A 25,189-nucleotide genomic window follows, 5' to 3' on the forward strand; every position below is an offset into this window, starting at 1 on the left:
GTACCAAATAGTGAAGTGTCTCCAGAGTCTATGACAGGTAAAATACCAAATCCCAAAACCTGGCTGCAGGACCTGCGGGAGTCCAAAAGGAGGGCTGAGAAGGAGCAGAAGGGCACTACTGGTAAGGTCAAAAGGGACCGGCAAAAGGCCGACACAGAAGCCCATGCCCAGTCTGGGTCTCCTAGTGCTGAGGGCGCTGAGTGGATAAAGGTGGGTCCTAAGAAAAAGAAAAAGGGTGGTTCGGAGGAGGCAGCAGGAGGTGAACAGATGGACACTTCTCCAGAAGGGGACGTGGACGCTGGACCCTCAGGGGTTTCGGTCTCCGCTGCTACAGGTGGGGACCGGGATCTTGCTGCCTCTGAAGAGTCAGAGGCTCTGCCTTGTGCGCAACCTCCACCTATAGGACGACCTTCTACAGGTCAAACAGGGGCGGCGGAACCCCTCGGGGACCCACCTGGTGAGGAACTGCATGGCCAGCCAATGGAGACCCAGCGGGTTCTGCCAGCCAGCCCTCCGAGCTATGCCAGTGTAGCGTCGGGTTTATATAAATGTGGTAATCTTTCCTCCTCCACGGAGACTCTCGTGACGATACTATCAGATGAGGAGGGAGGCGCAAGCCCAGTGGTCTGATCAGGTTCATCGGACAGGTAAATCCGTTGCTCTTAGTTACCTAATTAAAATTTCTACATTTTCTAATGATGGCTGAACTCAAAGGTATTTCCCTCAACGTGAGAGGCATAAAATCTAACACGAGAAGAACTGCTCTTTTTAATTTTTTTACGTGTTTTACTGCATCTGTATTTTTTCTGCAAGAATGTAATATACCACATGAAATGTCATATCAAAAATATAAAGATGAGTGGAAGTGTGGGCCATCTGTCTGGTCCGGATCGAATGCTGCAGGATCAGCGGGTGTAGCCATACTTTTTAAAGGGAACGTTTTAATTGATTTTATTCAGGAAATTTTACCAGGTCGTATTTTATTAGTGAAAGCTTTTATTGATGGTATTAGATGGCAGTTTTTAAATTTTTATGGATCCCCAGAGAAAAATGAAAGAGCCGAAATGCTTGATCTTTTACCATTATTTATTAATAACTCTGAACCTTTTATCTTAGCAGGGGATTTTAATTGTGTTTTAAAAGGTGAAAACCGGCGCTCCAGCTCTGTAAGCAGGAACTACGATAAAACCTCAGGTATGCTACATGATATAGTCAAAGATGCTAAATTGATAGACATATATAAAGAGTGTCATAGTGACAGCACAGAGGACGCCGGTTTCACTTGGAGCAATGCTAATTGTAGCTCTAGGATTGATTTTATTTTTGGTTCAGATAAAACAATACCTGCCAAATGTGAAGTTTTAACTAATATATTTTCAGACCATAAACTTTTATCCTTTACCATAAAAGTAAATGACAACAAAAAATGTGGTAAGAAAAGCTGGAAAATGAACGTATCCCTTTTAACCGACCCGCAGATTTTATCAGATTTTATTGAGTTTTATAGGAAATGTAGAAAAGGGAAAAAAACAAATGAGACTATGAGTGTATGGTGGGATAGAATGAAAGTAAAAATAAAAGACTTTTTTATTAAAAAGAGTATATGTAGAGCCAAAGAAAAATATGAAGAATATAGAATTTTAAATACCCGCCTACAAACATTATTTAAGCTCAGAGACAATGGGATAGATGTACAACTTGATATTTCAAACTTAAAAGAAGAGATTTCAAAATGGCTAGAACAAAAAGGAAAAGAGATAATTTTTCGTTCTAGAGTACAACATATAGAAGAAAATGAAAAGTGTTCCAGATATTTTTTTAGGAAAAATAAAAAAGAAAAAGTGATAATTGACCATATAGATGGTGAGAATAATATAAAAAATATGCTGGGTAAAGTTGAGGGTTTTTTTTCTAATCTTTTTAATGGAAAAAATATAGATAATAAATTAATGGATGATTCGCTGCAAGGACTAACAGCTGTTTTAGATCCCGCATCCCAAGAGTTTTTATCCCAAGTTTTAACGGAACAAGAAGTGTTAAAAACTATTAAAAGTTTTAAAACTGGAAAGGTCCCTGGTCCTGATGGCATCCCAATAGAATTTTATGTATGTTTTTATGATATTTTAAAAGATGATTTGTTTTATTTGTTTACTGAGGTTTTTAATAATAAGGTTTTATTAAATTCCTGGAAGAAAGGTGAAGTCTCCCTCCTATACAAAAAAGGCGATAAATCAAAATTAGAAAACTGGAGACCAATAACACTTTTAAATTGTGACTATAAAATAATGGCTAAAATTTGTGCAAATCGTCTAAAAGAAGTCATCAGCAAAGTTATTCATTCTAATCAAGTGTGTGGGGTGCCGGGGCGCAGTATATGGGACAATCTGAATTTAGTGAAAGACTGTATTGAGGATGTGAAAGACAGAAAGGGGAAAATGGCGATTTTATCTATTGATTTTGAAAAAGCATTTGACCGTGTCTCACACTTTTATCTTTTTAAAGTTTTAGAGAAAATGGGCATACCAGAAGGGTTTTTACTATCGCTTAAAGCATTTTACAAGGATTGTACAAGTAAGATTTTAGTGAATGGTTTTAAGACACAAGAGGTATTTTTACGGTCAGGGGTGAAACAGGGATGCCCTCTGTCCCCCCTACTGTTTATCTGTGCACTGGAACCAATGTTATGTGCAATACGCCAAAATAAACAGATATGCGGTGTCCCTCTGCCTGGAAGCGGTGGTTTGGAGGCCAAGGTTGTAGGCTACATGGATGACGTGGCGGTCTTGTGTACAGATGCACCATCACTTACGGCCACTCTCCATCAAGTGCAATCCTTTTGCCTAGCTTCTGGTTTTAAAATCAATTTTAATAAGTGTAACATTTTAAGTGTTGGGGGGATGATTTTACGTGATGTACCAATTAATGTCTCCGAATCCATTTCCATTTTAGGTATATCATTCACTGAAAATAATGATGGTTATAATAGATGGGAAACAGTTACACAGAAAGTAAATACGAAAATATGTATGTGGAACATGAGGAGACTTACAATGGAGGGTAAAGTATTGGTTTTAAAGATGGTGATTTTACCTCTTTTATTGTATCTTAGCATGGTTTTCCCCCCGCCTGTTAATGTTTTAAAAAAGATAACCAAAACCTGTTTTACCTTCTTTTGGAACTCAAAAATGGAAAAGCTGAAAAGAGAAATCGTGATGAAATCAAAAGTAAAAGGTGGTAAAGATTTTCCAGATTTTAATAGGTTTCTTTTAATCCATCTGTTCGTTTACTGTTTTAATGCCCTTTTTAAGAATCACTATTGGTCCTTTTTTATGCGTTTTAATACAGGATTTTTTATGAGAAAGTTTGGATGGTATGAAGTTAATATATCTGTGCCCCATGCTTTTAATTTGTCGACGCATTATGAGATTTTAAGGAAAATAGTGTCCGATTTTAATTTAGGGACTAAGAAAATAGAGGAATTAAGAAATAGTAAGAAACTAATTAAAGAAATACGTAAAAGTGAGGAAATATGTAATGTTGACAGATATGATGATGACAAATCTATGTCTATCTGGAAAATGATTAACGTTTTTTATCTTTTTAATGAACAGAGAGATCTGGCTTGGAGTTGCATGCACCGCTGTCTTCCTTGCCGGGCATTCCAATACAGAAGAGGATTTGTGAGGTCTGCCATCTGCCCAAGAGCCGGATGCCAAGACGAGGAAACGGTGGAACATCTATTATGGACATGTAATTTTGCAAAGGATTTCTGGAGAAGACTGCTCCCCCTACTGGAAAGGGTGGCAGACCTCAAGGACTTTACATATAAAACTGTGCTATACGGACTTATGGAATGCCCCACAATGGACCAGTACACAATGGCTTGGAAGACAGTGAACTGCGCCAAGTCATCTCTCTGGAAAGCGCGCAACATTGCTATTTTTAAACAAGATGTTTTATCAGTGAATGATGTTTTAAGTTTATGTTTATGTGAAATGTATACTTATTATTTAATTGACAAAAAGAAGAATGTACATATTTCCAAAAAATGGCTTGTTGACCAATGGAACCTAATTATTTAAAATCTTTGTATTTTTTTGTTTTGTAAATTTCATTTGTCTTTTAACGTTTGGTATTTGTGTAATTATGCTTGTAATTTGTTAAAGTTTTAATAAACGGTTTTATCCCTCTGCAGGGGATAGCCAAATTTAAAAAAAAAATCTGTTCTTATCAGTTTAATATCTGATACGTCCCCTATCTGGGGACCATATATTAAATGGATTTTTAGAACAGGGAGATGGAAAAAGAGCTTGCTCTGTCCACTCCACGCATTGACCTGGTATTGCAGTATCTCCAGGACCAGTGCACCCCTTCTTTAATGCAGTTTCTAAAATCAGAAAGAATTGAATTCAATGTTTTTTGTTCATTTTGCTTGTTTGTCGGATTTTGGGATGGACTCTTTGGCTTTGCTTTTCTTCTCCTCATTGGATTTTTCATGTTCAAAGTTGCAGAAGCCAGATTACAAGCTCATTTTGGTTCAACTTCAGCAACTGTGCATTGCATTGCCATGTAATGTGATGCAATGCTATCTTTCTAGCTCTCCCTTTTTACTTCCTTTTGGATAAACAGACATATTAGGCAAGCATTTTGGAGCTTTCACCTAAATAACTACAGGTGGTGAGATAAGCTGCACAATATAATTGACCTTTCAGTATATTGTTGCACACACACCATCTATTTAGCAAATGCCCTTGTTATCAACAGCAGCCTTTTAAACTCACCTGAGCTAACAGGTATGTGCGCTGGTTACTCTGCTGCGCTTAAAATTTCTTTTTTGGTTTGCTACAATGCCTTTTCTGAAACGTTGTCTCCTTCTGCTGGAACACTGACTTCTTTCATTTAATGCCTGCAGACTATAAAAGAGAACCCAACCCAAAAAGTTTGGTTGATTAGTCTGTGGCATTCTGTTAAACTGTTGCTTATGGCGGTCTCTGTGAGCTTCTCAGCGACATTCAGCCAGCCAGGTATCCTGCCTGCAGTAGATGGAATGTGGCAATGGAACGCTGGCTGCGCGTGTCATAATAGGCTCTGAGCCTTTATATACCTGTGCACAGCAGCAGCCACCTTCAGTCTGCTGCTGGACAGCCAGCAGCAGCAGCAGCAGGAGAGGTATGTAATCAGGAGCCCTCCTGCTAAGGGTAGACAGCTGCTCGTTCCACCCCACCCCCCGCCTTAATTGGTTCTCCTCCCTTCCAACGGTGTTGAGGCGGGTGGGAACAGCAGGGGGTGAAGGTGCTGTGTTTAAAGAGGTGGAGTTATGCAGATCTAAAACGCGTGGATTGCAGCAGCAGCAAGCCGAAAAGTGCAGGCATGTAAGGGATCTAGAGGTTGACAACATGTCTTCTTAACGGGAGTCCAGGAGCTCATCTCCACAAATGGACTTTTCAGGATCCTTGGGTGGCTCCGTAGTTTGAAACCAATTCTGGTTATCGCTTCTCGGCCTTTTGGCTAAGATCAAGTGTAGTATCTGTTCTTATCAGTTTAATATCTGATACGTCCCCTATCTGGGGACCATATATTAAATGGATTTTTAGAACAGGGAGATGGAAAAAGAGCTTGCTCTGTCCACTCCACGCATTGACCTGGTATTGCAGTATCTCCAGGACCAGTGCACCCCTTCTTTAATGCAGTTTCTAAAATCAGAAAGAATTGAATTCAATGTTTTTTGTTCATTTTGCTTGTTTGTCGGATTTTGGGATGGACTCTTTGGCTTTGCTTTTCTTCTCCTCATTGGATTTTTCATGTTCAAAGTTGCAGAAGCCAGATTACAAGCTCATTTTGGTTCAACTTCAGCAACTGTGCATTGCATTGCCATGTAATGTGATGCAATGCTATCTTTCTAGCTCTCCCTTTTTACTTCCTTTTGGATAAACAGACATATTAGGCAAGCATTTTGGAGCTTTCACCTAAATAACTACAGGTGGTGAGATAAGCTGCACAATATAATTGACCTTTCAGTATATTGTTGCACACACACCATCTATTTAGCAAATGCCCTTGTTATCAACAGCAGCCTTTTAAACTCACCTGAGCTAACAGGTATGTGCGCTGGTTACTCTGCTGCGCTTAAAATTTCTTTTTTGGTTTGCTACAATGCCTTTTCTGAAACGTTGTCTCCTTCTGCTGGGACACTGACTTCTTTCATTTAATGCCTGCAGACTATAAAAGAGAACCCAACCCAAAAAGTTTGGTTGATTAGTCTGTGGCATTCTGTTAAACTGTTGCTTATGGCGGTCTCTGTGAGCTTCTCAGCGACATTCAGCCAGCCAGGTATCCTGCCTGCAGTAGATGGAATGTGGCAATGGAACGCTGGCTGCGCGTGTCATAATAGGCTCTGAGCCTTTATATACCTGTGCACAGCAGCAGCCACCTTCAGTCTGCTGCTGGACAGCCAGCAGCAGCAGCAGCAGGAGAGGTATGTAATCAGGAGCCCTCCTGCTAAGGGTAGACAGCTGCTCGTTCCACCCCACCCCCCGCCTTAATTGGTTCTCCTCCCTTCCAACGGTGTTGAGGCGGGTGGGAACAGCAGGGGGTGAAGGTGCTGTGTTTAAAGAGGTGGAGTTATGCAGATCTAAAACGCGTGGATTGCAGCAGCAGCAAGCCAAAAAGTGCAGGCATGTAAGGGATCTAGAGGTTGACAACATGTCTTCTTAACGGGAGTCCAGGAGCTCATCTCCACAAATGGACTTTTCAGGATCCTTGGGTGGCTCCGTAGTTTGAAACCAATTCTGGTTATCGCTTCTCGGCCTTTTGGCTAAGATCAAGTGTAGTATCTGTTCTTATCAGTTTAATATCTGATACGTCCCCTATCTGGGGACCATATATTAAATGGATTTTTAGAACAGGGAGATGGAAAAAGAGCTTGCTCTGTCCACTCCACGCATTGACCTGGTATTGCAGTATCTCCAGGACCGGTGCACCCCTTCTTTAATGCAGTTTCTAAAATCAGAAAGAATTGAATTCAATGTTTTTTGTTCATTTTGCTTGTTTGTCGGATTTTGGGATGGACTCTTTGGCTTTGCTTTTCTTCTCCTCATTGGATTTTTCATGTTCAAAGTTGCAGAAGCCAGATTACAAGCTCATTTTGGTTCAACTTCAGCAACTGTGCATTGCATTGCCATGTAATGTGATGCAATGCTATCTTTCTAGCTCTCCCTTTTTACTTCCTTTTGGATAAACAGACATATTAGGCAAGCATTTTGGAGCTTTCACCTAAATAACTACAGGTGGTGAGATAAGCTGCACAATATAATTGACCTTTCAGTATATTGTTGCACACACACCATCTATTTAGCAAATGCCCTTGTTATCAACAGCAGCCTTTTAAACTCACCTGAGCTAACAGGTATGTGCGCTGGTTACTCTGCTGCGCTTAAAATTTCTTTTTTGGTTTGCTACAATGCCTTTTCTGAAACGTTGTCTCCTTCTGCTGGAACACTGACTTCTTTCATTTAATGCCTGCAGACTATAAAAGAGAACCCAACCCAAAAAGTTTGGTTGATTAGTCTGTGGCATTCTGTTAAACTGTTGCTTATGGCGGTCTCTGTGAGCTTCTCAGCGACATTCAGCCAGCCAGGTATCCTGCCTGCAGTAGATGGAATGTGGCAATGAAACGCTGGCTGCGCGTGTCATAATAGGCTCTGAGCCTTTATATACCTGTGCACAGCAGCAGCCACCTTCAGTCTGCTGCTGGACAGCCAGCAGCAGCAGCAGCAGGAGAGGTATGTAATCAGGAGCCCTCCTGCTAAGGGTAGACAGCTGCTCGTTCCACCCCACCCCCCGCCTTAATTGGTTCTCCTCCCTTCCAACGGTGTTGAGGCGGGTGGGAACAGCAGGGGGTGAAGGTGCTGTGTTTAAAGAGGTGGAGTTATGCAGATCTAAAACGCGTGGATTGCAGCAGCAGCAAGCCGAAAAGTGCAGGCATGTAAGGGATCTAGAGGTTGACAACATGTCTTCTTAACGGGAGTCCAGGAGCTCATCTCCACAAATGGACTTTTCAGGATCCTTGGGTGGCTCCGTAGTTTGAAACCAATTCTGGTTATCGCTTCTCGGCCTTTTGGCTAAGATCAAGTGTAGTATCTGTTCTTATCAGTTTAATATCTGATACGTCCCCTATCTGGGGACCATATATTAAATGGATTTTTAGAACAGGGAGATGGAAAAAGAGCTTGCTCTGTCCACTCCACGCATTGACCTGGTATTGCAGTATCTCCAGGACCAGTGCACCCCTTCTTTAATGCAGTTTCTAAAATCAGAAAGAATTGAATTCAATGTTTTTTGTTCATTTTGCTTGTTTGTCGGATTTTGGGATGGACTCTTTGGCTTTGCTTTTCTTCTCCTCATTGGATTTTTCATGTTCAAAGTTGCAGAAGCCAGATTACAAGCTCATTTTGGTTCAACTTCAGCAACTGTGCATTGCATTGCCATGTAATGTGATGCAATGCTATCTTTCTAGCTCTCCCTTTTTACTTCCTTTTGGATAAACAGACATATTAGGCAAGCATTTTGGAGCTTTCACCTAAATAACTACAGGTGGTGAGATAAGCTGCACAATATAATTGACCTTTCAGTATATTGTTGCACACACACCATCTATTTAGCAAATGCCCTTGTTATCAACAGCAGCCTTTTAAACTCACCTGAGCTAACAGGTATGTGCGCTGGTTACTCTGCTGCGCTTAAAATTTCTTTTTTGGTTTGCTACAATGCCTTTTCTGAAACGTTGTCTCCTTCTGCTGGAACACTGACTTCTTTCATTTAATGCCTGCAGACTATAAAAGAGAACCCAACCCAAAAAGTTTGGTTGATTAGTCTGTGGCATTCTGTTAAACTGTTGCTTATGGCGGTCTCTGTGAGCTTCTCAGCGACATTCAGCCAGCCAGGTATCCTGCCTGCAGTAGATGGAATGTGGCAATGGAACGCTGGCTGCGCGTGTCATAATAGGCTCTGAGCCTTTATATACCTGTGCACAGCAGCAGCCACCTTCAGTCTGCTGCTGGACAGCCAGCAGCAGCAGCAGCAGGAGAGGTATGTAATCAGGAGCCCTCCTGCTAAGGGTAGACAGCTGCTCGTTCCACCCCACCCCCCGCCTTAATTGGTTCTTCTCCCTTCCAACGGTGTTGAGGCGGGTGGGAACAGCAGGGGGTGAAGGTGCTGTGTTTAAAGAGGTGGAGTTATGCAGATCTAAAACGCGTGGATTGCAGCAGCAGCAAGCCGAAAAGTGCAGGCATGTAAGGGATCTAGAGGTTGACAACATGTCTTCTTAACGGGAGTCCAGGAGCTCATCTCCACAAATGGACTTTTCAGGATCCTTGGGTGGCTCCGTAGTTTGAAACCAATTCTGGTTATCGCTTCTCGGCCTTTTGGCTAAGATCAAGTGTAGTATCTGTTCTTATCAGTTTAATATCTGATACGTCCCCTATCTGGGGACCATATATTAAATGGATTTTTAGAACAGGGAGATGGAAAAAGAGCTTGCTCTGTCCACTCCACGCATTGACCTGGTATTGCAGTATCTCCAGGACCGGTGCACCCCTTCTTTAATGCAGTTTCTAAAATGAGAAAGAATTGAATTCAATGTTTTTTGTTCATTTTGCTTGTTTGTCGGATTTTGGGATGGACTCTTTGGCTTTGCTTTTCTTCTCCTCATTGGATTTTTCATGTTCAAAGTTGCAGAAGCCAGATTACAAGCTCATTTTGGTTCAACTTCAGCAACTGTGCATTGCATTGCCATGTAATGTGATGCAATGCTATCTTTCTAGCTCTCCCTTTTTACTTCCTTTTGGATAAACAGACATATTAGGCAAGCATTTTGGAGCTTTCACCTAAATAACTACAGGTGGTGAGATAAGCTGCACAATATAATTGACCTTTCAGTATATTGTTGCACACACACCATCTATTTAGCAAATGCCCTTGTTATCAACAGCAGCCTTTTAAACTCACCTGAGCTAACAGGTATGTGCGCTGGTTACTCTGCTGCGCTTAAAATTTCTTTTTTGGTTTGCTACAATGCCTTTTCTGAAACGTTGTCTCCTTCTGCTGGAACACTGATTTCTTTCATTTAATGCCTGCAGACTATAAAAGAGAACCCAACCCAAAAAGTTTGGTTGATTAGTCTGTGGCATTCTGTTAAACTGTTGCTTATGGCGGTCTCTGTGAGCTTCTCAGCGACATTCAGCCAGCCAGGTATCCTGCCTGCAGTAGATGGAATGTGGCAATGAAACGCTGGCTGCGCGTGTCATAATAGGCTCTGAGCCTTTATATACCTGTGCACAGCAGCAGCCACCTTCAGTCTGCTGCTGGACAGCCAGCAGCAGCAGCAGCAGGAGAGGTATGTAATCAGGAGCCCTCCTGCTAAGGGTAGACAGCTGCTCGTTCCACCCCACCCCCCGCCTTAATTGGTTCTCCTCCCTTCCAACGGTGTTGAGGCGGGTGGGAACAGCAGGGGGTGAAGGTGCTGTGTTTAAAGAGGTGGAGTTATGCAGATCTAAAACGCGTGGATTGCAGCAGCAGCAAGCCGAAAAGTGCAGGCATGTAAGGGATCTAGAGGTTGACAACATGTCTTCTTAACGGGAGTCCAGGAGCTCATCTCCACAAATGGACTTTTCAGGATCCTTGGGTGGCTCCGTAGTTTGAAACCAATTCTGGTTATCGCTTCTCGGCCTTTTGGCTAAGATCAAGTGTAGTATCTGTTCTTATCAGTTTAATATCTGATACGTCCCCTATCTGGGGACCATATATTAAATGGATTTTTAGAACAGGGAGATGGAAAAAGAGCTTGCTCTGTCCACTCCACGCATTGACCTGGTATTGCAGTATCTCCAGGACCGGTGCACCCCTTCTTTAATGCAGTTTCTAAAATCAGAAAGAATTGAATTCAATGTTTTTTGTTCATTTTGCTTGTTTGTCGGATTTTGGGATGGACTCTTTTGCTTTGCTTTTCTTCTCCTCATTGGATTTTTCATGTTCAAAGTTGCAGAAGCCAGATTACAAGCTCATTTTGGTTCAACTTCAGCAACTGTGCATTGCATTGCCATGTAATGTGATGCAATGCTATCTTTCTAGCTCTCCCTTTTTACTTCCTTTTGGATAAACAGACATATTAGGCAAGCATTTTGGAGCTTTCACCTAAATAACTACAGGTGGTGAGATAAGCTGCACAATATAATTGACCTTTCAGTATATTGTTGCACACACACCATCTATTTAGCAAATGCCCTTGTTATCAACAGCAGCCTTTTAAACTCACCTGAGCTAACAGGTATGTGCGCTGGTTACTCTGCTGCGCTTAAAATTTCTTTTTTGGTTTGCTACAATGCCTTTTCTGAAACGTTGTCTCCCTCTGCTGGAACACTGACTTCTTTCATTTAATGCCTGCAGACTATAAAAGAGAACCCAACCCAAAAAGTTTGGTTGATTAGTCTGTGGCATTCTGTTAAACTGTTGCTTATGGCGGTCTCTGTGAGCTTCTCAGCGACATTCAGCCAGCCAGGTATCCTGCCTGCAGTAGATGGAATGTGGCAATGGAACGCTGGCTGCGCGTGTCATAATAGGCTCTGAGCCTTTATATACCTGTGCACAGCAGCAGCCACCTTCAGTCTGCTGCTGGACAGCCAGCAGCAGCAGCAGCAGGAGAGGTATGTAATCAGGAGCCCTCCTGCTAAGGGTAGACAGCTGCTCGTTCCACCCCACCCCCCGCCTTAATTGGTTCTCCTCCCTTCCAACGGTGTTGAGGCGGGTGGGAACAGCAGGGGGTGAAGGTGCTGTGTTTAAAGAGGTGGAGTTATGCAGATCTAAAACGCGTGGATTGCAGCAGCAGCAAGCCGAAAAGTGCAGGCATGTAAGGGATCTAGAGGTTGACAACATGTCTTCTTAACGGGAGTCCAGGAGCTCATCTCCACAAATGGACTTTTCAGGATCCTTGGGTGGCTCCGTAGTTTGAAACCAATTCTGGTTATCGCTTCTCGGCCTTTTGGCTAAGATCAAGTGTAGTATCTGTTCTTATCAGTTTAATATCTGATACGTCCCCTATCTGGGGACCATATATTAAATGGATTTTTAGAACAGGGAGATGGAAAAAGAGCTTGCTCTGTCCACTCCACGCATTGACCTGGTATTGCAGTATCTCCAGGACCAGTGCACCCCTTCTTTAATGCAGTTTCTAAAATCAGAAAGAATTGAATTCAATGTTTTTTGTTCATTTTGCTTGTTTGTCGGATTTTGGGATGGACTCTTTGGCTTTGCTTTTCTTCTCCTCATTGGATTTTTCATGTTCAAAGTTGCAGAAGCCAGATTACAAGCTCATTTTGGTTCAACTTCAGCAACTGTGCATTGCATTGCCATGTAATGTGATGCAATGCTATCTTTCTAGCTCTCCCTTTTTACTTCCTTTTGGATAAACAGACATATTAGGCAAGCATTTTGGAGCTTTCACCTAAATAACTACAGGTGGTGAGATAAGCTGCACAATATAATTGACCTTTCAGTATATTGTTGCACACACACCATCTATTTAGCAAATGCCCTTGTTATCAACAGCAGCCTTTTAAACTCACCTGAGCTAACAGGTATGTGCGCTGGTTACTCTGCTGCGCTTAAAATTTCTTTTTTGGTTTGCTACAATGCCTTTTCTGAAACGTTGTCTCCTTCTGCTGGAACACTGACTTCTTTCATTTAATGCCTGCAGACTATAAAAGAGAACCCAACCCAAAAAGTTTGGTTGATTAGTCTGTGGCATTCTGTTAAACTGTTGCTTATGGCGGTCTCTGTGAGCTTCTCAGCGACATTCAGCCAGCCAGGTATCCTGCCTGCAGTAGATGGAATGTGGCAATGGAACGCTGGCTGCGCGTGTCATAATAGGCTCTGAGCCTTTATATACCTGTGCACAGCAGCAGCCACCTTCAGTCTGCTGCTGGACAGCCAGCAGCAGCAGCAGCAGGAGAGGTATGTAATCAGGAGCCCTCCTGCTAAGGGTAGACAGCTGCTCGTTCCACCCCACCCCCCGCCTTAATTGGTTCTCCTCCCTTCCAACGGTGTTGAGGCGGGTGGGAACAGCAGGGGGTGAAGGTGCTGTGTTTAAAGAGGTGGAGTTATGCAGATCTAAAACGCGTGGATTGCAGCAGCAGCAAGCCGAAAAGTGCAGGCATGTAAGGGATCTAGAGGTTGACAACATGTCTTCTTAACGGGAGTCCAGGAGCTCATCTCCACAAATGGACTTTTCAGGATCCTTGGGTGGCTCCGTAGTTTGAAACCAATTCTGGTTATCGCTTCTCGGCCTTTTGGCTAAGATCAAGTGTAGTATCTGTTCTTATCAGTTTAATATCTGATACGTCCCCTATCTGGGGACCATATATTAAATGGATTTTTAGAACAGGGAGATGGAAAAAGAGCTTGCTCTGTCCACTCCACGCATTGACCTGGTATTGCAGTATCTCCAGGACCGGTGCACCCCTTCTTTAATGCAGTTTCTAAAATCAGAAAGAATTGAATTCAATGTTTTTTGTTCATTTTGCTTGTTTGTCGGATTTTGGGATGGACTCTTTGGCTTTGCTTTTCTTCTCCTCATTGGATTTTTCATGTTCAAAGTTGCAGAAGCCAGATTACAAGCTCATTTTGGTTCAACTTCAGCAACTGTGCATTGCATTGCCATGTAATGTGATGCAATGCTATCTTTCTAGCTCTCCCTTTTTACTTCCTTTTGGATAAACAGACATATTAGGCAAGCATTTTGGAGCTTTCACCTAAATAACTACAGGTGGTGAGATAAGCTGCACAATATAATTGACCTTTCAGTATATTGTTGCACACACACCATCTATTTAGCAAATGCCCTTGTTATCAACAGCAGCCTTTTAAACTCACCTGAGCTAACAGGTATGTGCGCTGGTTACTCTGCTGCGCTTAAAATTTCTTTTTTGGTTTGCTACAATGCCTTTTCTGAAACGTTGTCTCCTTCTGCTGGAACACTGACTTCTTTCATTTAATGCCTGCAGACTATAAAAGAGAACCCAACCCAAAAAGTTTGGTTGATTAGTCTGTGGCATTCTGTTAAACTGTTGCTTATGGCGGTCTCTGTGAGCTTCTCAGCGACATTCAGCCAGCCAGGTATCCTGCCTGCAGTAGATGGAATGTGGCAATGGAACGCTGGCTGCGCGTGTCATAATAGGCTCTGAGCCTTTATATACCTGTGCACAGCAGCAGCCACCTTCAGTCTGCTGCTGGACAGCCAGCAGCAGCAGCAGCAGGAGAGGTATGTAATCAGGAGCCCTCCTGCTAAGGGTAGACAGCTGCTCGTTCCACCCCACCCCCCGCCTTAATTGGTTCTCCTCCCTTCCAACGGTGTTGAGGCGGGTGGGAACAGCAGGGGGTGAAGGTGCTGTGTTTAAAGAGGTGGAGTTATGCAGATCTAAAACGCGTGGATTGCAGCAGCAGCAAGCCGAAAAGTGCAGGCATGTAAGGGATCTAGAGGTTGACAACATGTCTTCTTAACGGGAGTCCAGGAGCTCATCTCCACAAATGGACTTTTCAGGATCCTTGGGTGGCTCCGTAGTTTGAAACCAATTCTGGTTATCGCTTCTCGGCCTTTTGGCTAAGATCAAGTGTAGTATCTGTTCTTATCAGTTTAATATCTGATACGTCCCCTATCTGGGGACCATATATTAAATGGATTTTTAGAACAGGGAGATGGAAAAAGAGCTTGCTCTGTCCACTCCACGCATTGACCTGGTATTGCAGTATCTCCAGGACCGGTGCACCCCTTCTTTAATGCAGTTTCTAAAATCAGAAAGAATTGAATTCAATGTTTTTTGTTCATTTTGCTTGTTTGTCGGATTTTGGGATGGACTCTTTGGCTTTGCTTTTCTTCTCCTCATTGGATTTTTCATGTTCAAAGTTGCAGAAGCCAGATTACAAGCTCATTTTGGTTCAACTTCAGCAACTGTGCATTGCATTGCCATGTAATGTGATGCAATGCTATCTTTCTAGCTCTCCCTTTTTACTTCCTTTTGGATAAACAGACATATTAGGCAAGCATTTTGGAGCTTTCACCTAAATAACTACAGGTGGTGAGATAAGCTGCACAATATAATTGACCTTTCAGTATATTGTTGCACACACACCATCTATTTAGCAAATGCCCTTGTTATCAACAGCAGCCTTTTAAACTCACCTGAGCTAACAGGTATGTGCGCTGGTTACTCTGCTGCGCTTAAAATTTCTTTTTTGGTTTGCTACAATGCCTTTTCTGAAACGTTGTCTCCTTCTGCTGGAACACTGACTTCTTTCATTTAATGCCTGCAGACTATAAAAGAGAACCCAACCCAAAAAGTTTGGTTGATTAGTCTGTGGCATTCTGTTAAACTGTTGCTTATGGCGGTCTCTGTGAGCTTCTCAGCGACATTCAGCCAGCCAGGTATCCTGCCTGCAGTAGATGGAATGTGGCAATGGAACGCTGGCTGCGCGTGTCATAATAGGCTCTGAGCCTTTATATACCTGTGCACAGCAGCAGCCACCTTCAGTCTGCTGCTGGACAGCCAGCAGCAGCAGCAGCAGGAGAGGTATGTAATCAGGAGCCCTCCTGCTAAGGGTAGACAGCTGCTCGTTCCACCCCACCCCCCGCCTTAATTGGTTCTCCTCCCTTCCAACGGTGTTGAGGCGGGTGGGAACAGCAGGGGGTGAAGGTGCTGTGTTTAAAGAGGTGGAGTTATGCAGATCTAAAACGCGTGGATTGCAGCAGCAGCAAGCCGAAAAGTGCAGGCATGTAAGGGATCTAGAGGTTGACAACATGTCTTCTTAACGGGAGTCCAGGAGCTCATCTCCACAAATGGACTTTTCAGGATCCTTGGGTGGCTCCGTAGTTTGAAACCAATTCTGGTTATCGCTTCTCGGCCTTTTGGCTAAGATCAAGTGTAGTATCTGTTCTTATCAGTTTAATATCTGATACGTCCCCTATCTGGGGACCATATATTAAATGGATTTTTAGAACAGGGAGATGGAAAAAGAGCTTGCTCTGTCCACTCCACGCATTGACCTGGTATTGCAGTATCTCCAGGACCGGTGCACCCCTTCTTTAATGCAGTTTCTAAAATCAGAAAGAATTGAATTCAATGTTTTTTGTTCATTTTGCTTGTTTGTCGGATTTTGGGATGGACTCTTTGGCTTTGCTTTTCTTCTCCTCATTGGATTTTTCATGTTCAAAGTTGCAGAAGCCAGATTACAAGCTCATTTTGGTTCAACTTCAGCAACTGTGCATTGCATTGCCATGTAATGTGATGCAATGCTATCTTTCTAGCTCTCCCTTTTTACTTCCTTTTGGATAAACAGACATATTAGGCAAGCATTTTGGAGCTTTCACCTAAATAACTACAGGTGGTGAGATAAGCTGCACAATATAATTGACCTTTCAGTATATTGTTGCACACACACCATCTATTTAGCAAATGCCCTTGTTATCAACAGCAGCCTTTTAAACTCACCTGAGCTAACAGGTATGTGCGCTGGTTACTCTGCTGCGCTTAAAATTTCTTTTTTGGTTTGCTACAATGCCTTTTCTGAAACGTTGTCTCCTTCTGCTGGAACACTGACTTCTTTCATTTAATGCCTGCAGACTATAAAAGAGAACCCAACCCAAAAAGTTTGGTTGATTAGTCTGTGGCATTCTGTTAAACTGTTGCTTATGGCGGTCTCTGTGAGCTTCTCAGCGACATTCAGCCAGCCAGGTATCCTGCCTGCAGTAGATGGAATGTGGCAATGGAACGCTGGCTGCGCGTGTCATAATAGGCTCTGAGCCTTTATATACCTGTGCACAGCAGCAGCCACCTTCAGTCTGCTGCTGGACAGCCAGCAGCAGCAGCAGCAGCAGGAGAGGTATGTAATCAGGAGCCCTCCTGCTAAGGGTAGACAGCTGCTCGTTCCACCCCACCCCCCGCCTTAATTGGTTCTCCTCCCTTCCAACGGTGTTGAGGCGGGTGGGAACAGCAGGGGGTGAAGGTGCTGTGTTTAAAGAGGTGGAGTTATGCAGATCTAAAACGCGTGGATTGCAGCAGCAGCAAGCCGAAAAGTGCAGGCATGTAAGGGATCTAGAGGTTGACAACATGTCTTCTTAACGGGAGTCCAGGAGCTCATCTCCACAAATGGACTTTTCAGGATCCTTGGGTGGCTCCGTAGTTTGAAACCAATTCTGGTTATCGCTTCTCGGCCTTTTGGCTAAGATCAAGTGTAGTATCTGTTCTTATCAGTTTAATATCTGATACGTCCCCTATCTGGGGACCATATATTAAATGGATTTTTAGAACAGGGAGATGGAAAAAGAGCTTGCTCTGTCCACTCCACGCATTGACCTGGTATTGCAGTATCTCCAGGACCGGTGCACCCCTTCTTTAATGCAGTTTCTAAAATCAGAAAGAATTGAATTCAATGTTTTTTGTTCATTTTGCTTGTTTGTCGGATTTTGGGATGGACTCTTTGGCTTTGCTTTTCTTCTCCTCATTGGATTTTTCATGTTCAAAGTTGCAGAAGCCAGATTACAAGCTCATTTTGGTTCAACTTCAGCAACTGTGCATTGCATTGCCATGTAATGTGATGCAATGCTATCTTTCTAGCTCTCCCTTTTTACTTCCTTTTGGATAAACAGACATATTAGGCAAGCATTTTGGAGCTTTCACCTAAATAACTACAGGTGGTGAGATAAGCTGCACAATATAATTGACCTTTCAGTATATTGTTGCACACACACCATCTATTTAGCAAATGCCCTTGTTATCAACAGCAGCCTTTTAAACTCACCTGAGCTAACAGGTATGTGCGCTGGTTACTCTGCTGCGCTTAAAATTTCTTTTTTGGTTTGCTACAATGCCTTTTCTGAAACGTTGTCTCCTTCTGCTGGAACACTGACTTCTTTCATTTAATGCCTGCAGACTATAAAAGAGAACCCAACCCAAAAAGTTTGGTTGATTAGTCTGTGGCATTCTGTTAAACTGTTGCTTATGGCGGTCTCTGTGAGCTTCTCAGCGACATTCAGCCAGCCAGGTATCCTGCCTGCAGTAGATGGAATGTGGCAATGGAACGCTGGCTGCGCGTGTCATAATAGGCTCTGAGCCTTTATATACCTGTGCACAGCAGCAGCCACCTTCAGTCTGCTGCTGGACAGCCAGCAGCAGCAGCAGCAGGAGAGGTATGTAATCAGGAGCCCTCCTGCTAAGGGTAGACAGCTGCTCGTTCCACCCCACCCCCCGCCTTAATTGGTTCTCCTCCCTTCCAACGGTGTTGAGGCGGGTGGGAACAGCAGGGGGTGAAGGTGCTGTGTTTAAAGAGGTGGAGTTATGCAGATCTAAAACGCGTGGATTGCAGCAGCAGCAAGCCGAAAAGTGCAGGCATGTAAGGGATCTAGAGGTTGACAACATGTCTTCTTAACGGGAGTCCAGGAGCTCATCTCCACAAATGGACTTTTCAGGATCCTTGGGTGGCTCCGTAGTTTGAAACCAATTCTGGTTATCGCTTCTCGGCCTTTTGGCTAAGATCAAGTGTAGTATCTGTTCTTATCAGTTTAATATCTGATACGTCCCCTATCTGGGGACCATATATTAAATGGATTTTTAGAACAGGGAGATGGAAAAAGAGCTTGCTCTGTCCACTCCACGCATTGACCTGGTATTGCAGTATCTCCAGGACCGGTGCACCCCTTCTTTAATGCAGTTTCTAAAATCAGAAAGAATTGAATTCAATGTTTTTTGTTCATTTTGCTTGTTTGTCGGATTTTGGGATGGACTCTTTGGCTTTGCTTTTCTTCTCCTCATTGGATTTTTCATGTTCAAAGTTGCAGAAGCCAGATTACAAGCTCATTTTGGTTCAACTTCAGCAACTGTGCATTGCATTGCCATGTAATGTGATGCAATGCTATCTTTCTAGCTCTCCCTTTTTACTTCCTTTTGGATAAACAGACATATTAGGCAAGCATTTTGGAGCTTTCACCTAAATAACTACAGGTGGTGAGATAAGCTGCACAATATAATTGACCTTTCAGTATATTGTTGCACACACACCATCTATTTAGCAAATGCCCTTGTTATCAACAGCAGCCTTTTAAACTCACCTGAGCTAACAGGTATGTGCGCTGGTTACTCTGCTGCGCTTAAAATTTCTTTTTTGGTTTGCTACAATGCCTTTTCTGAAACGTTGTCTCCTTCTGCTGGAACACTGACTTCTTTCATTTAATGCCTGCAGACTATAAAAGAGAACCCAACCCAAAAAGTTTGGTTGATTAGTCTGTGGCATTCTGTTAAACTGTTGCTTATGGCGGTCTCTGTGAGCTTCTCAGCGACATTCAGCCAGCCAGGTATCCTGCCTGCAGTAGATGGAATGTGGCAATGGAACGCTGGCTGCGCGTGTCATAATAGGCTCTGAGCCTTTATATACCTGTGCACAGCAGCAGCCACCTTCAGTCTGCTGCTGGACAGCCAGCAGCAGCAGCAGCAGGAGAGGTATGTAATCAGGAGCCCTCCTGCTAAGGGTAGACAGCTGCTCGTTCCACCCCACCCCCCGCCTTAATTGGTTCTCCTCCCTTCCAACGGTGTTGAGGCGGGTGGGAACAGCAGGGGGTGAAGGTGCTGTGTTTAAAGAGGTGGAGTTATGCAGATCTAAAACGCGTGGATTGCAGCAGCAGCAAGCCGAAAAGTGCAGGCATGTAAGGGATCTAGAGGTTGACAACATGTCTTCTTAACGGGAGTCCAGGAGCTCATCTCCACAAATGGACTTTTCAGGATCCTTGGGTGGCTCCGTAGTTTGAAACCAATTCTGGTTATCGCTTCTCGGCCTTTTGGCTAAGATCAAGTGTAGTATCTGTTCTTATCAGTTTAATATCTGATACGTCCCCTATCTGGGGACCATATATTAAATGGATTTTTAGAACAGGGAGATGGAAAAAGAGCTTGCTCTGTCCACTCCACGCATTGACCTGGTATTGCAGTATCTCCAGGACCGGTGCACCCCTTCTTTAATGCAGTTTCTAAAATCAGAAAGAATTGAATTCAATGTTTTTTGTTCATTTTGCTTGTTTGTCGGATTTTGGGATGAACTCTTTGGCTTTGCTTTTCTTCTCCTCATTGGATTTTTCATGTTCAAAGTTGCAGAAGCCAGATTACAAGCTCATTTTGGTTCAACTTCAGCAACTGTGCATTGCATTGCCATGTAATGTGATGCAATGCTATCTTTCTAGCTCTCCCTTTTTACTTCCTTTTGGATAAACAGACATATTAGGCAAGCATTTTGGAGCTTTCACCTAAATAACTACAGGTGGTGAGATAAGCTGCACAATATAATTGACCTTTCAGTATATTGTTGCACACACACCATCTATTTAGCAAATGCCCTTGTTATCAACAGCAGCCTTTTAAACTCACCTGAGCTAACAGGTATGTGCGCTGGTTACTCTGCTGCGCTTAAAATTTCTTTTTTGGTTTGCTACAATGCCTTTTCTGAAACGTTGTCTCCTTCTGCTGGAACACTGACTTCTTTCATTTAATGCCTGCAGACTATAAAAGAGAACCCAACCCAAAAAGTTTGGTTGATTAGTCTGTGGCATTCTGTTAAACTGTTGCTTATGGCGGTCTCTGTGAGCTTCTCAGCGACATTCAGCCAGCCAGGTATCCTGCCTGCAGTAGATGGAATGTGGCAATGGAACGCTGGCTGCGCGTGTCATAATAGGCTCTGAGCCTTTATATACCTGTGCACAGCAGCAGCCACCTTCAGTCTGCTGCTGGACAGCCAGCAGCAGCAGCAGCAGGAGAGGTATGTAATCAGGAGCCCTCCTGCTAAGGGTAGACAGCTGCTCGTTCCACCCCACCCCCCGCCTTAATTGGTTCTCCTCCCTTCCAACGGTGTTGAGGCGGGTGGGAACAGCAGGGGGTGAAGGTGCTGTGTTTAAAGAGGTGGAGTTATGCAGATCTAAAACGCGTGGATTGCAGCAGCAGCAAGCCGAAAAGTGCAGGCATGTAAGGGATCTAGAGGTTGACAACATGTCTTCTTAACGGGAGTCCAGGAGCTCATCTCCACAAATGGACTTTTCAGGATCCTTGGGTGGCTCCGTAGTTTGAAACCAATTCTGGTTATCGCTTCTCGGCCTTTTGGCTAAGATCAAGTGTAGTATCTGTTCTTATCAGTTTAATATCTGATACGTCCCCTATCTGGGGACCATATATTAAATGGATTTTTAGAACAGGGAGATGGAAAAAGAGCTTGCTCTGTCCACTCCACGCATTGACCTGGTATTGCAGTATCTCCAGGACCGGTGCACCCCTTCTTTAATGCAGTTTCTAAAATCAGAAAGAATTGAATTCAATGTTTTTTGTTCATTTTGCTTGTTTGTCGGATTTTGGGATGGACTCTTTGGCTTTGCTTTTCTTCTCCTCATTGGATTTTTCATGTTCAAAGTTGCAGAAGCCAGATTACAAGCTCATTTTGGTTCAACTTCAGCAACTGTGCATTGCATTGCCATGTAATGTGATGCAATGCTATCTTTCTAGCTCTCCCTTTTTACTTCCTTTTGGATAAACAGACATATTAGGCAAGCATTTTGGAGCTTTCACCTAAATAACTACAGGTGGTGAGATAAGCTGCACAATATAATTGACCTTTCAGTATATTGTTGCACACACACCATCTATTTAGCAAATGCCCTTGTTATCAACAGCAGCCTTTTAAACTCACCTGAGCTAACAGGTATGTGCGCTGGTTACTCTGCTGCGCTTAAAATTTCTTTTTTGGTTTGCTACAATGCCTTTTCTGAAACGTTGTCTCCTTCTGCTGGAACACTGACTTCTTTCATTTAATGCCTGCAGACTATAAAAGAGAACCCAACCCAAAAAGTTTGGTTGATTAGTCTGTGGCATTCTGTTAAACTGTTGCTTATGGCGGTCTCTGTGAGCTTCTCAGCGACATTCAGCCAGCCAGGTATCCTGCCTGCAGTAGATGGAATGTGGCAATGGAACGCTGGCTGCGCGTGTCATAATAGGCTCTGAGCCTTTATATACCTGTGCACAGCAGCAGCCACCTTCAGTCTGCTGCTGGACAGCCAGCAGCAGCAGCAGCAGGAGAGGTATGTAATCAGGAGCCCTCCTGCTAAGGGTAGACAGCTGCTCGTTCCACCCCACCCCCCGCCTTAATTGGTTCTCCTCCCTTCCAACGGTGTTGAGGCGGGTGGGAACAGCAGGGGGTGAAGGTGCTGTGTTTAAAGAGGTGGAGTTATGCAGATCTAAAACGCGTGGATTGCAGCAGCAGCAAGCCGAAAAGTGCAGGCATGTAAGGGATCTAGAGGTTGACAACATGTCTTCTTAACGGGAGTCCAGGAGCTCATCTCCACAAATGGACTTTTCAGGATCCTTGGGTGGCTCCGTAGTTTGAAACCAATTCTGGTTATCGCTTCTCGGCCTTTTGGCTAAGATCAAGTGTAGTATCTGTTCTTATCAGTTTAATATCTGATACGTCCCCTATCTGGGGACCATATATTAAATGGATTTTTAGAACAGGGAGATGGAAAAAGAGCTTGCTCTGTCCACTCCACGCATTGACCTGGTATTGCAGTATCTCCAGGACCGGTGCACCCCTTCTTTAATGCAGTTTCTAAAATCAGAAAGAATTGAATTCAATGTTTTTTGTTCATTTTGCTTGTTTGTCGGATTTTGGGATGGACTCTTTGGCTTTGCTTTTCTTCTCCTCATTGGATTTTTCATGTTCAAAGTTGCAGAAGCCAGATTACAAGCTCATTTTGGTTCAACTTCAGCAACTGTGCATTGCATTGCCATGTAATGTGATGCAATGCTATCTTTCTAGCTCTCCCTTTTTACTTCCTTTTGGATAAACAGACATATTAGGCAAGCATTTTGGAGCTTTCACCTAAATAACTACAGGTGGTGAGATAAGCTGCACAATATAATTGACCTTTCAGTATATTGTTGCACACACACCATCTATTTAGCAAATGCCCTTGTTATCAACAGCAGCCTTTTAAACTCACCTGAGCTAACAGGTATGTGCGCTGGTTACTCTGCTGCGCTTAAAATTTCTTTTTTGGTTTGCTACAATGCCTTTTCTGAAACGTTGTCTCCTTCTGCTGGAACACTGACTTCTTTCATTTAATGCCTGCAGACTATAAAAGAGAACCCAACCCAAAAAGTTTGGTTGATTAGTCTGTGGCATTCTGTTAAACTGTTGCTTATGGCGGTCTCTGTGAGCTTCTCAGCGACATTCAGCCAGTCAGGTATCCTGCCTGCAGTAGATGGAATGTGGCAATGGAACGCTGGCTGCGCGTGTCATAATAGGCTCTGAGCCTTTATATACCTGTGCACAGCAGCAGCCACCTTCAGTCTGCTGCTGGACAGCCAGCAGCAGCAGCAGCAGGAGAGGTATGTAATCAGGAGCCCTCCTGCTAAGGGTAGACAGCTGCTCGTTCCACCCCACCCCCCGCCTTAATTGGTTCTCCTCCCTTCCAACGGTGTTGAGGCGGGTGGGAACAGCAGGGGGTGAAGGTGCTGTGTTTAAAGAGGTGGAGTTATGCAGATCTAAAACGCGTGGATTGCAGCAGCAGCAAGCCGAAAAGTGCAGGCATGTAAGGGATCTAGAGGTTGACAACATGTCTTCTTAACGGGAGTCCAGGAGCTCATCTCCACAAATGGACTTTTCAGGATCCTTGGGTGGCTCCGTAGTTTGAAACCAATTCTGGTTATCGCTTCTCGGCCTTTTGGCTAAGATCAAGTGTAGTATCTGTTCTTATCAGATGGTAACCGAGGCCTCTCTTCAGGACGTGGTGGGCTCCATGGGGAGAGGCTCCACGAACTATTCGTGGAGCCGACCCGATGGCTCACTCCGCTCCAGGATTGACTTTGTGTTCACCTCTCGGGCAGTCAGGCAGAGTAGGCACTCGATGGTCTCCTGCTTCTTCTCCGACCACAGAGCCATTCACTTACAAGGTGTCCTCGGCGACGGTTTTCCGTCCGGCCCCGGCTCCTGGAAGCTGAATTGTGCTCTGCTGGCTCAGGATGAAGTCGTGGAGGAGATGAGAGCAGCCTACGCAATGTGGCAGTCCTACAAGGGTAGCTTCCAAACAGTCTCTGATTGGTGGGAATATGTTAAACTTGAGTTTCGCTGTTTCTTTCAGGCCAAGGGTCGACAACAGGCGTGTGAGAAGAGGAGGGACTTCAGAGGGCTGCAGCGCGAGCTGCGGTCGCTGCAGGACCTTCTTCACTGCGGCTGGGACGTGAGGGAGGAGCTGGAGGAGACCAAGAAGAGCCTGAAAAGGCACTTTGAGGAGGAGTCCAAGCGAATCGTCTTCCGTTCCAAAGTGGAGAATCTGGAGAAGGGTGAGAAATGTAACTCATTCTTTTTCAGGAAACTTCATGCCGGTCACACGCCCCTGAACGAGCTGCGAGACGAGAGCGGAAACATGCGACGTGGGAAGGAGGACGTGATGAGGGTCGTCAGCGACTTCTACAGCGAACTCTACTCCCACAAGACTACTGACCCTGACGCTGCTGATAAGTTCCTGTCAGGTATCACTAACCATCTTGATCCTGCAGGCACGGCAGCCTTGGACAAACCTCTGATGGTGGGCGAATTGCTCTCTGCCGCTAAATCCTTTAGGACCGGCAGGACCCCGGGCAGTGATGGTCTTCCAGCGGAGCTCTATGTAGCGCTGGGAGACCTCATCTGTCCGGACCTGTTGGACCTGTACGAGGAGATGGTGGTGGAGGGTAGAATGCCTCCATCTTTGAGGGAAGGAATGGTCACGATCCTGTACAAGCGGAAGGGAGAGAGGTGCGACCTGAGGAATTGGCGTCCCATCACTCTGCTCAACGTGGACTACAAGATCCTGGCCAAGACGATGGCGACACGACTTAAGACGGTCATCGGACGGATCATCCACCCGGACCAGACCTGCGGCATCCCTGGACGTCGCATCGCAGACAGCCTCGCTCTCGTGCGGGACACGGTCGAGTACATCAAGGTCCGCCGCGCACACGCGGCCCTGGTCCCCTTGGATCATAAAAAGGCCTTCGACCGGGTTTCCCACGAGTTCATGGGCCGAGCTCTGCACCGGTTAGGTTTGGGTAACATGTTTTGTTCGTATGTCCGTCTGATG

General features: G+C 44.2%; 15 non-coding genes and 1 pseudogene across 15 annotated transcripts; all 16 read left to right on the plus strand.

The window, feature by feature from the left end:
* Positions 1–4,183: 4,183 nt before the first annotated feature.
* On the plus strand, positions 4,184–4,373 carry LOC141197144 (U2 spliceosomal RNA). Its single transcript, XR_012269487.1, has one exon. It is a non-coding gene; the product is annotated as a U2 spliceosomal RNA (small nuclear RNA).
* Positions 4,374–5,488: 1,115 nt separating this feature from the next.
* LOC141197120 (U2 spliceosomal RNA) lies at positions 5,489–5,679 on the plus strand. The gene has a single exon (XR_012269465.1). It is a non-coding gene; the product is annotated as a U2 spliceosomal RNA (small nuclear RNA).
* Positions 5,680–6,794: 1,115 nt separating this feature from the next.
* Positions 6,795–6,985, plus strand: LOC141197063 (U2 spliceosomal RNA). Its single transcript, XR_012269409.1, has one exon. It is a non-coding gene; the product is annotated as a U2 spliceosomal RNA (small nuclear RNA).
* Positions 6,986–8,100: 1,115 nt separating this feature from the next.
* LOC141197212 (U2 spliceosomal RNA) lies at positions 8,101–8,291 on the plus strand. The gene has a single exon (XR_012269517.1). It is a non-coding gene; the product is annotated as a U2 spliceosomal RNA (small nuclear RNA).
* Positions 8,292–9,406: 1,115 nt separating this feature from the next.
* On the plus strand, positions 9,407–9,597 carry LOC141197064 (U2 spliceosomal RNA). The gene has a single exon (XR_012269410.1). It is a non-coding gene; the product is annotated as a U2 spliceosomal RNA (small nuclear RNA).
* Positions 9,598–10,712: 1,115 nt separating this feature from the next.
* LOC141197065 (U2 spliceosomal RNA) lies at positions 10,713–10,903 on the plus strand. Its single transcript, XR_012269411.1, has one exon. It is a non-coding gene; the product is annotated as a U2 spliceosomal RNA (small nuclear RNA).
* Positions 10,904–12,018: 1,115 nt separating this feature from the next.
* Positions 12,019–12,209, plus strand: LOC141197224 (U2 spliceosomal RNA). The gene has a single exon (XR_012269528.1). It is a non-coding gene; the product is annotated as a U2 spliceosomal RNA (small nuclear RNA).
* A 1,115-nt stretch (positions 12,210–13,324) lies between these two features.
* LOC141197066 (U2 spliceosomal RNA) lies at positions 13,325–13,515 on the plus strand. Its single transcript, XR_012269412.1, has one exon. It is a non-coding gene; the product is annotated as a U2 spliceosomal RNA (small nuclear RNA).
* A 1,115-nt stretch (positions 13,516–14,630) lies between these two features.
* LOC141197067 (U2 spliceosomal RNA) lies at positions 14,631–14,821 on the plus strand. Its single transcript, XR_012269413.1, has one exon. It is a non-coding gene; the product is annotated as a U2 spliceosomal RNA (small nuclear RNA).
* Positions 14,822–15,936: 1,115 nt separating this feature from the next.
* LOC141197069 (U2 spliceosomal RNA) lies at positions 15,937–16,127 on the plus strand. Its single transcript, XR_012269415.1, has one exon. It is a non-coding gene; the product is annotated as a U2 spliceosomal RNA (small nuclear RNA).
* A 1,118-nt stretch (positions 16,128–17,245) lies between these two features.
* LOC141197070 (U2 spliceosomal RNA) lies at positions 17,246–17,436 on the plus strand. The gene has a single exon (XR_012269416.1). It is a non-coding gene; the product is annotated as a U2 spliceosomal RNA (small nuclear RNA).
* Positions 17,437–18,551: 1,115 nt separating this feature from the next.
* LOC141197071 (U2 spliceosomal RNA) lies at positions 18,552–18,742 on the plus strand. Its single transcript, XR_012269417.1, has one exon. It is a non-coding gene; the product is annotated as a U2 spliceosomal RNA (small nuclear RNA).
* Positions 18,743–19,857: 1,115 nt separating this feature from the next.
* Positions 19,858–20,048, plus strand: LOC141197072 (U2 spliceosomal RNA). Its single transcript, XR_012269418.1, has one exon. It is a non-coding gene; the product is annotated as a U2 spliceosomal RNA (small nuclear RNA).
* A 1,115-nt stretch (positions 20,049–21,163) lies between these two features.
* On the plus strand, positions 21,164–21,354 carry LOC141197073 (U2 spliceosomal RNA). The gene has a single exon (XR_012269419.1). It is a non-coding gene; the product is annotated as a U2 spliceosomal RNA (small nuclear RNA).
* A 1,115-nt stretch (positions 21,355–22,469) lies between these two features.
* Positions 22,470–22,660, plus strand: LOC141197074 (U2 spliceosomal RNA). Its single transcript, XR_012269420.1, has one exon. It is a non-coding gene; the product is annotated as a U2 spliceosomal RNA (small nuclear RNA).
* Positions 22,661–23,775: 1,115 nt separating this feature from the next.
* Positions 23,776–23,891, plus strand: LOC141197176 (U2 spliceosomal RNA; annotated as a pseudogene).
* Positions 23,892–25,189: the final 1,298 nt, after the last annotated feature.

The sequence above is a fragment of the Phyllobates terribilis genome, unplaced genomic scaffold (assembly GCF_046119375.1).
Source record: "Phyllobates terribilis strain yellow unplaced genomic scaffold, ASM4611937v1 Scaffold_79__1_contigs__length_6888602, whole genome shotgun sequence".
Classification (NCBI taxonomy): domain Eukaryota; kingdom Metazoa; phylum Chordata; class Amphibia; order Anura; family Dendrobatidae; genus Phyllobates; species Phyllobates terribilis.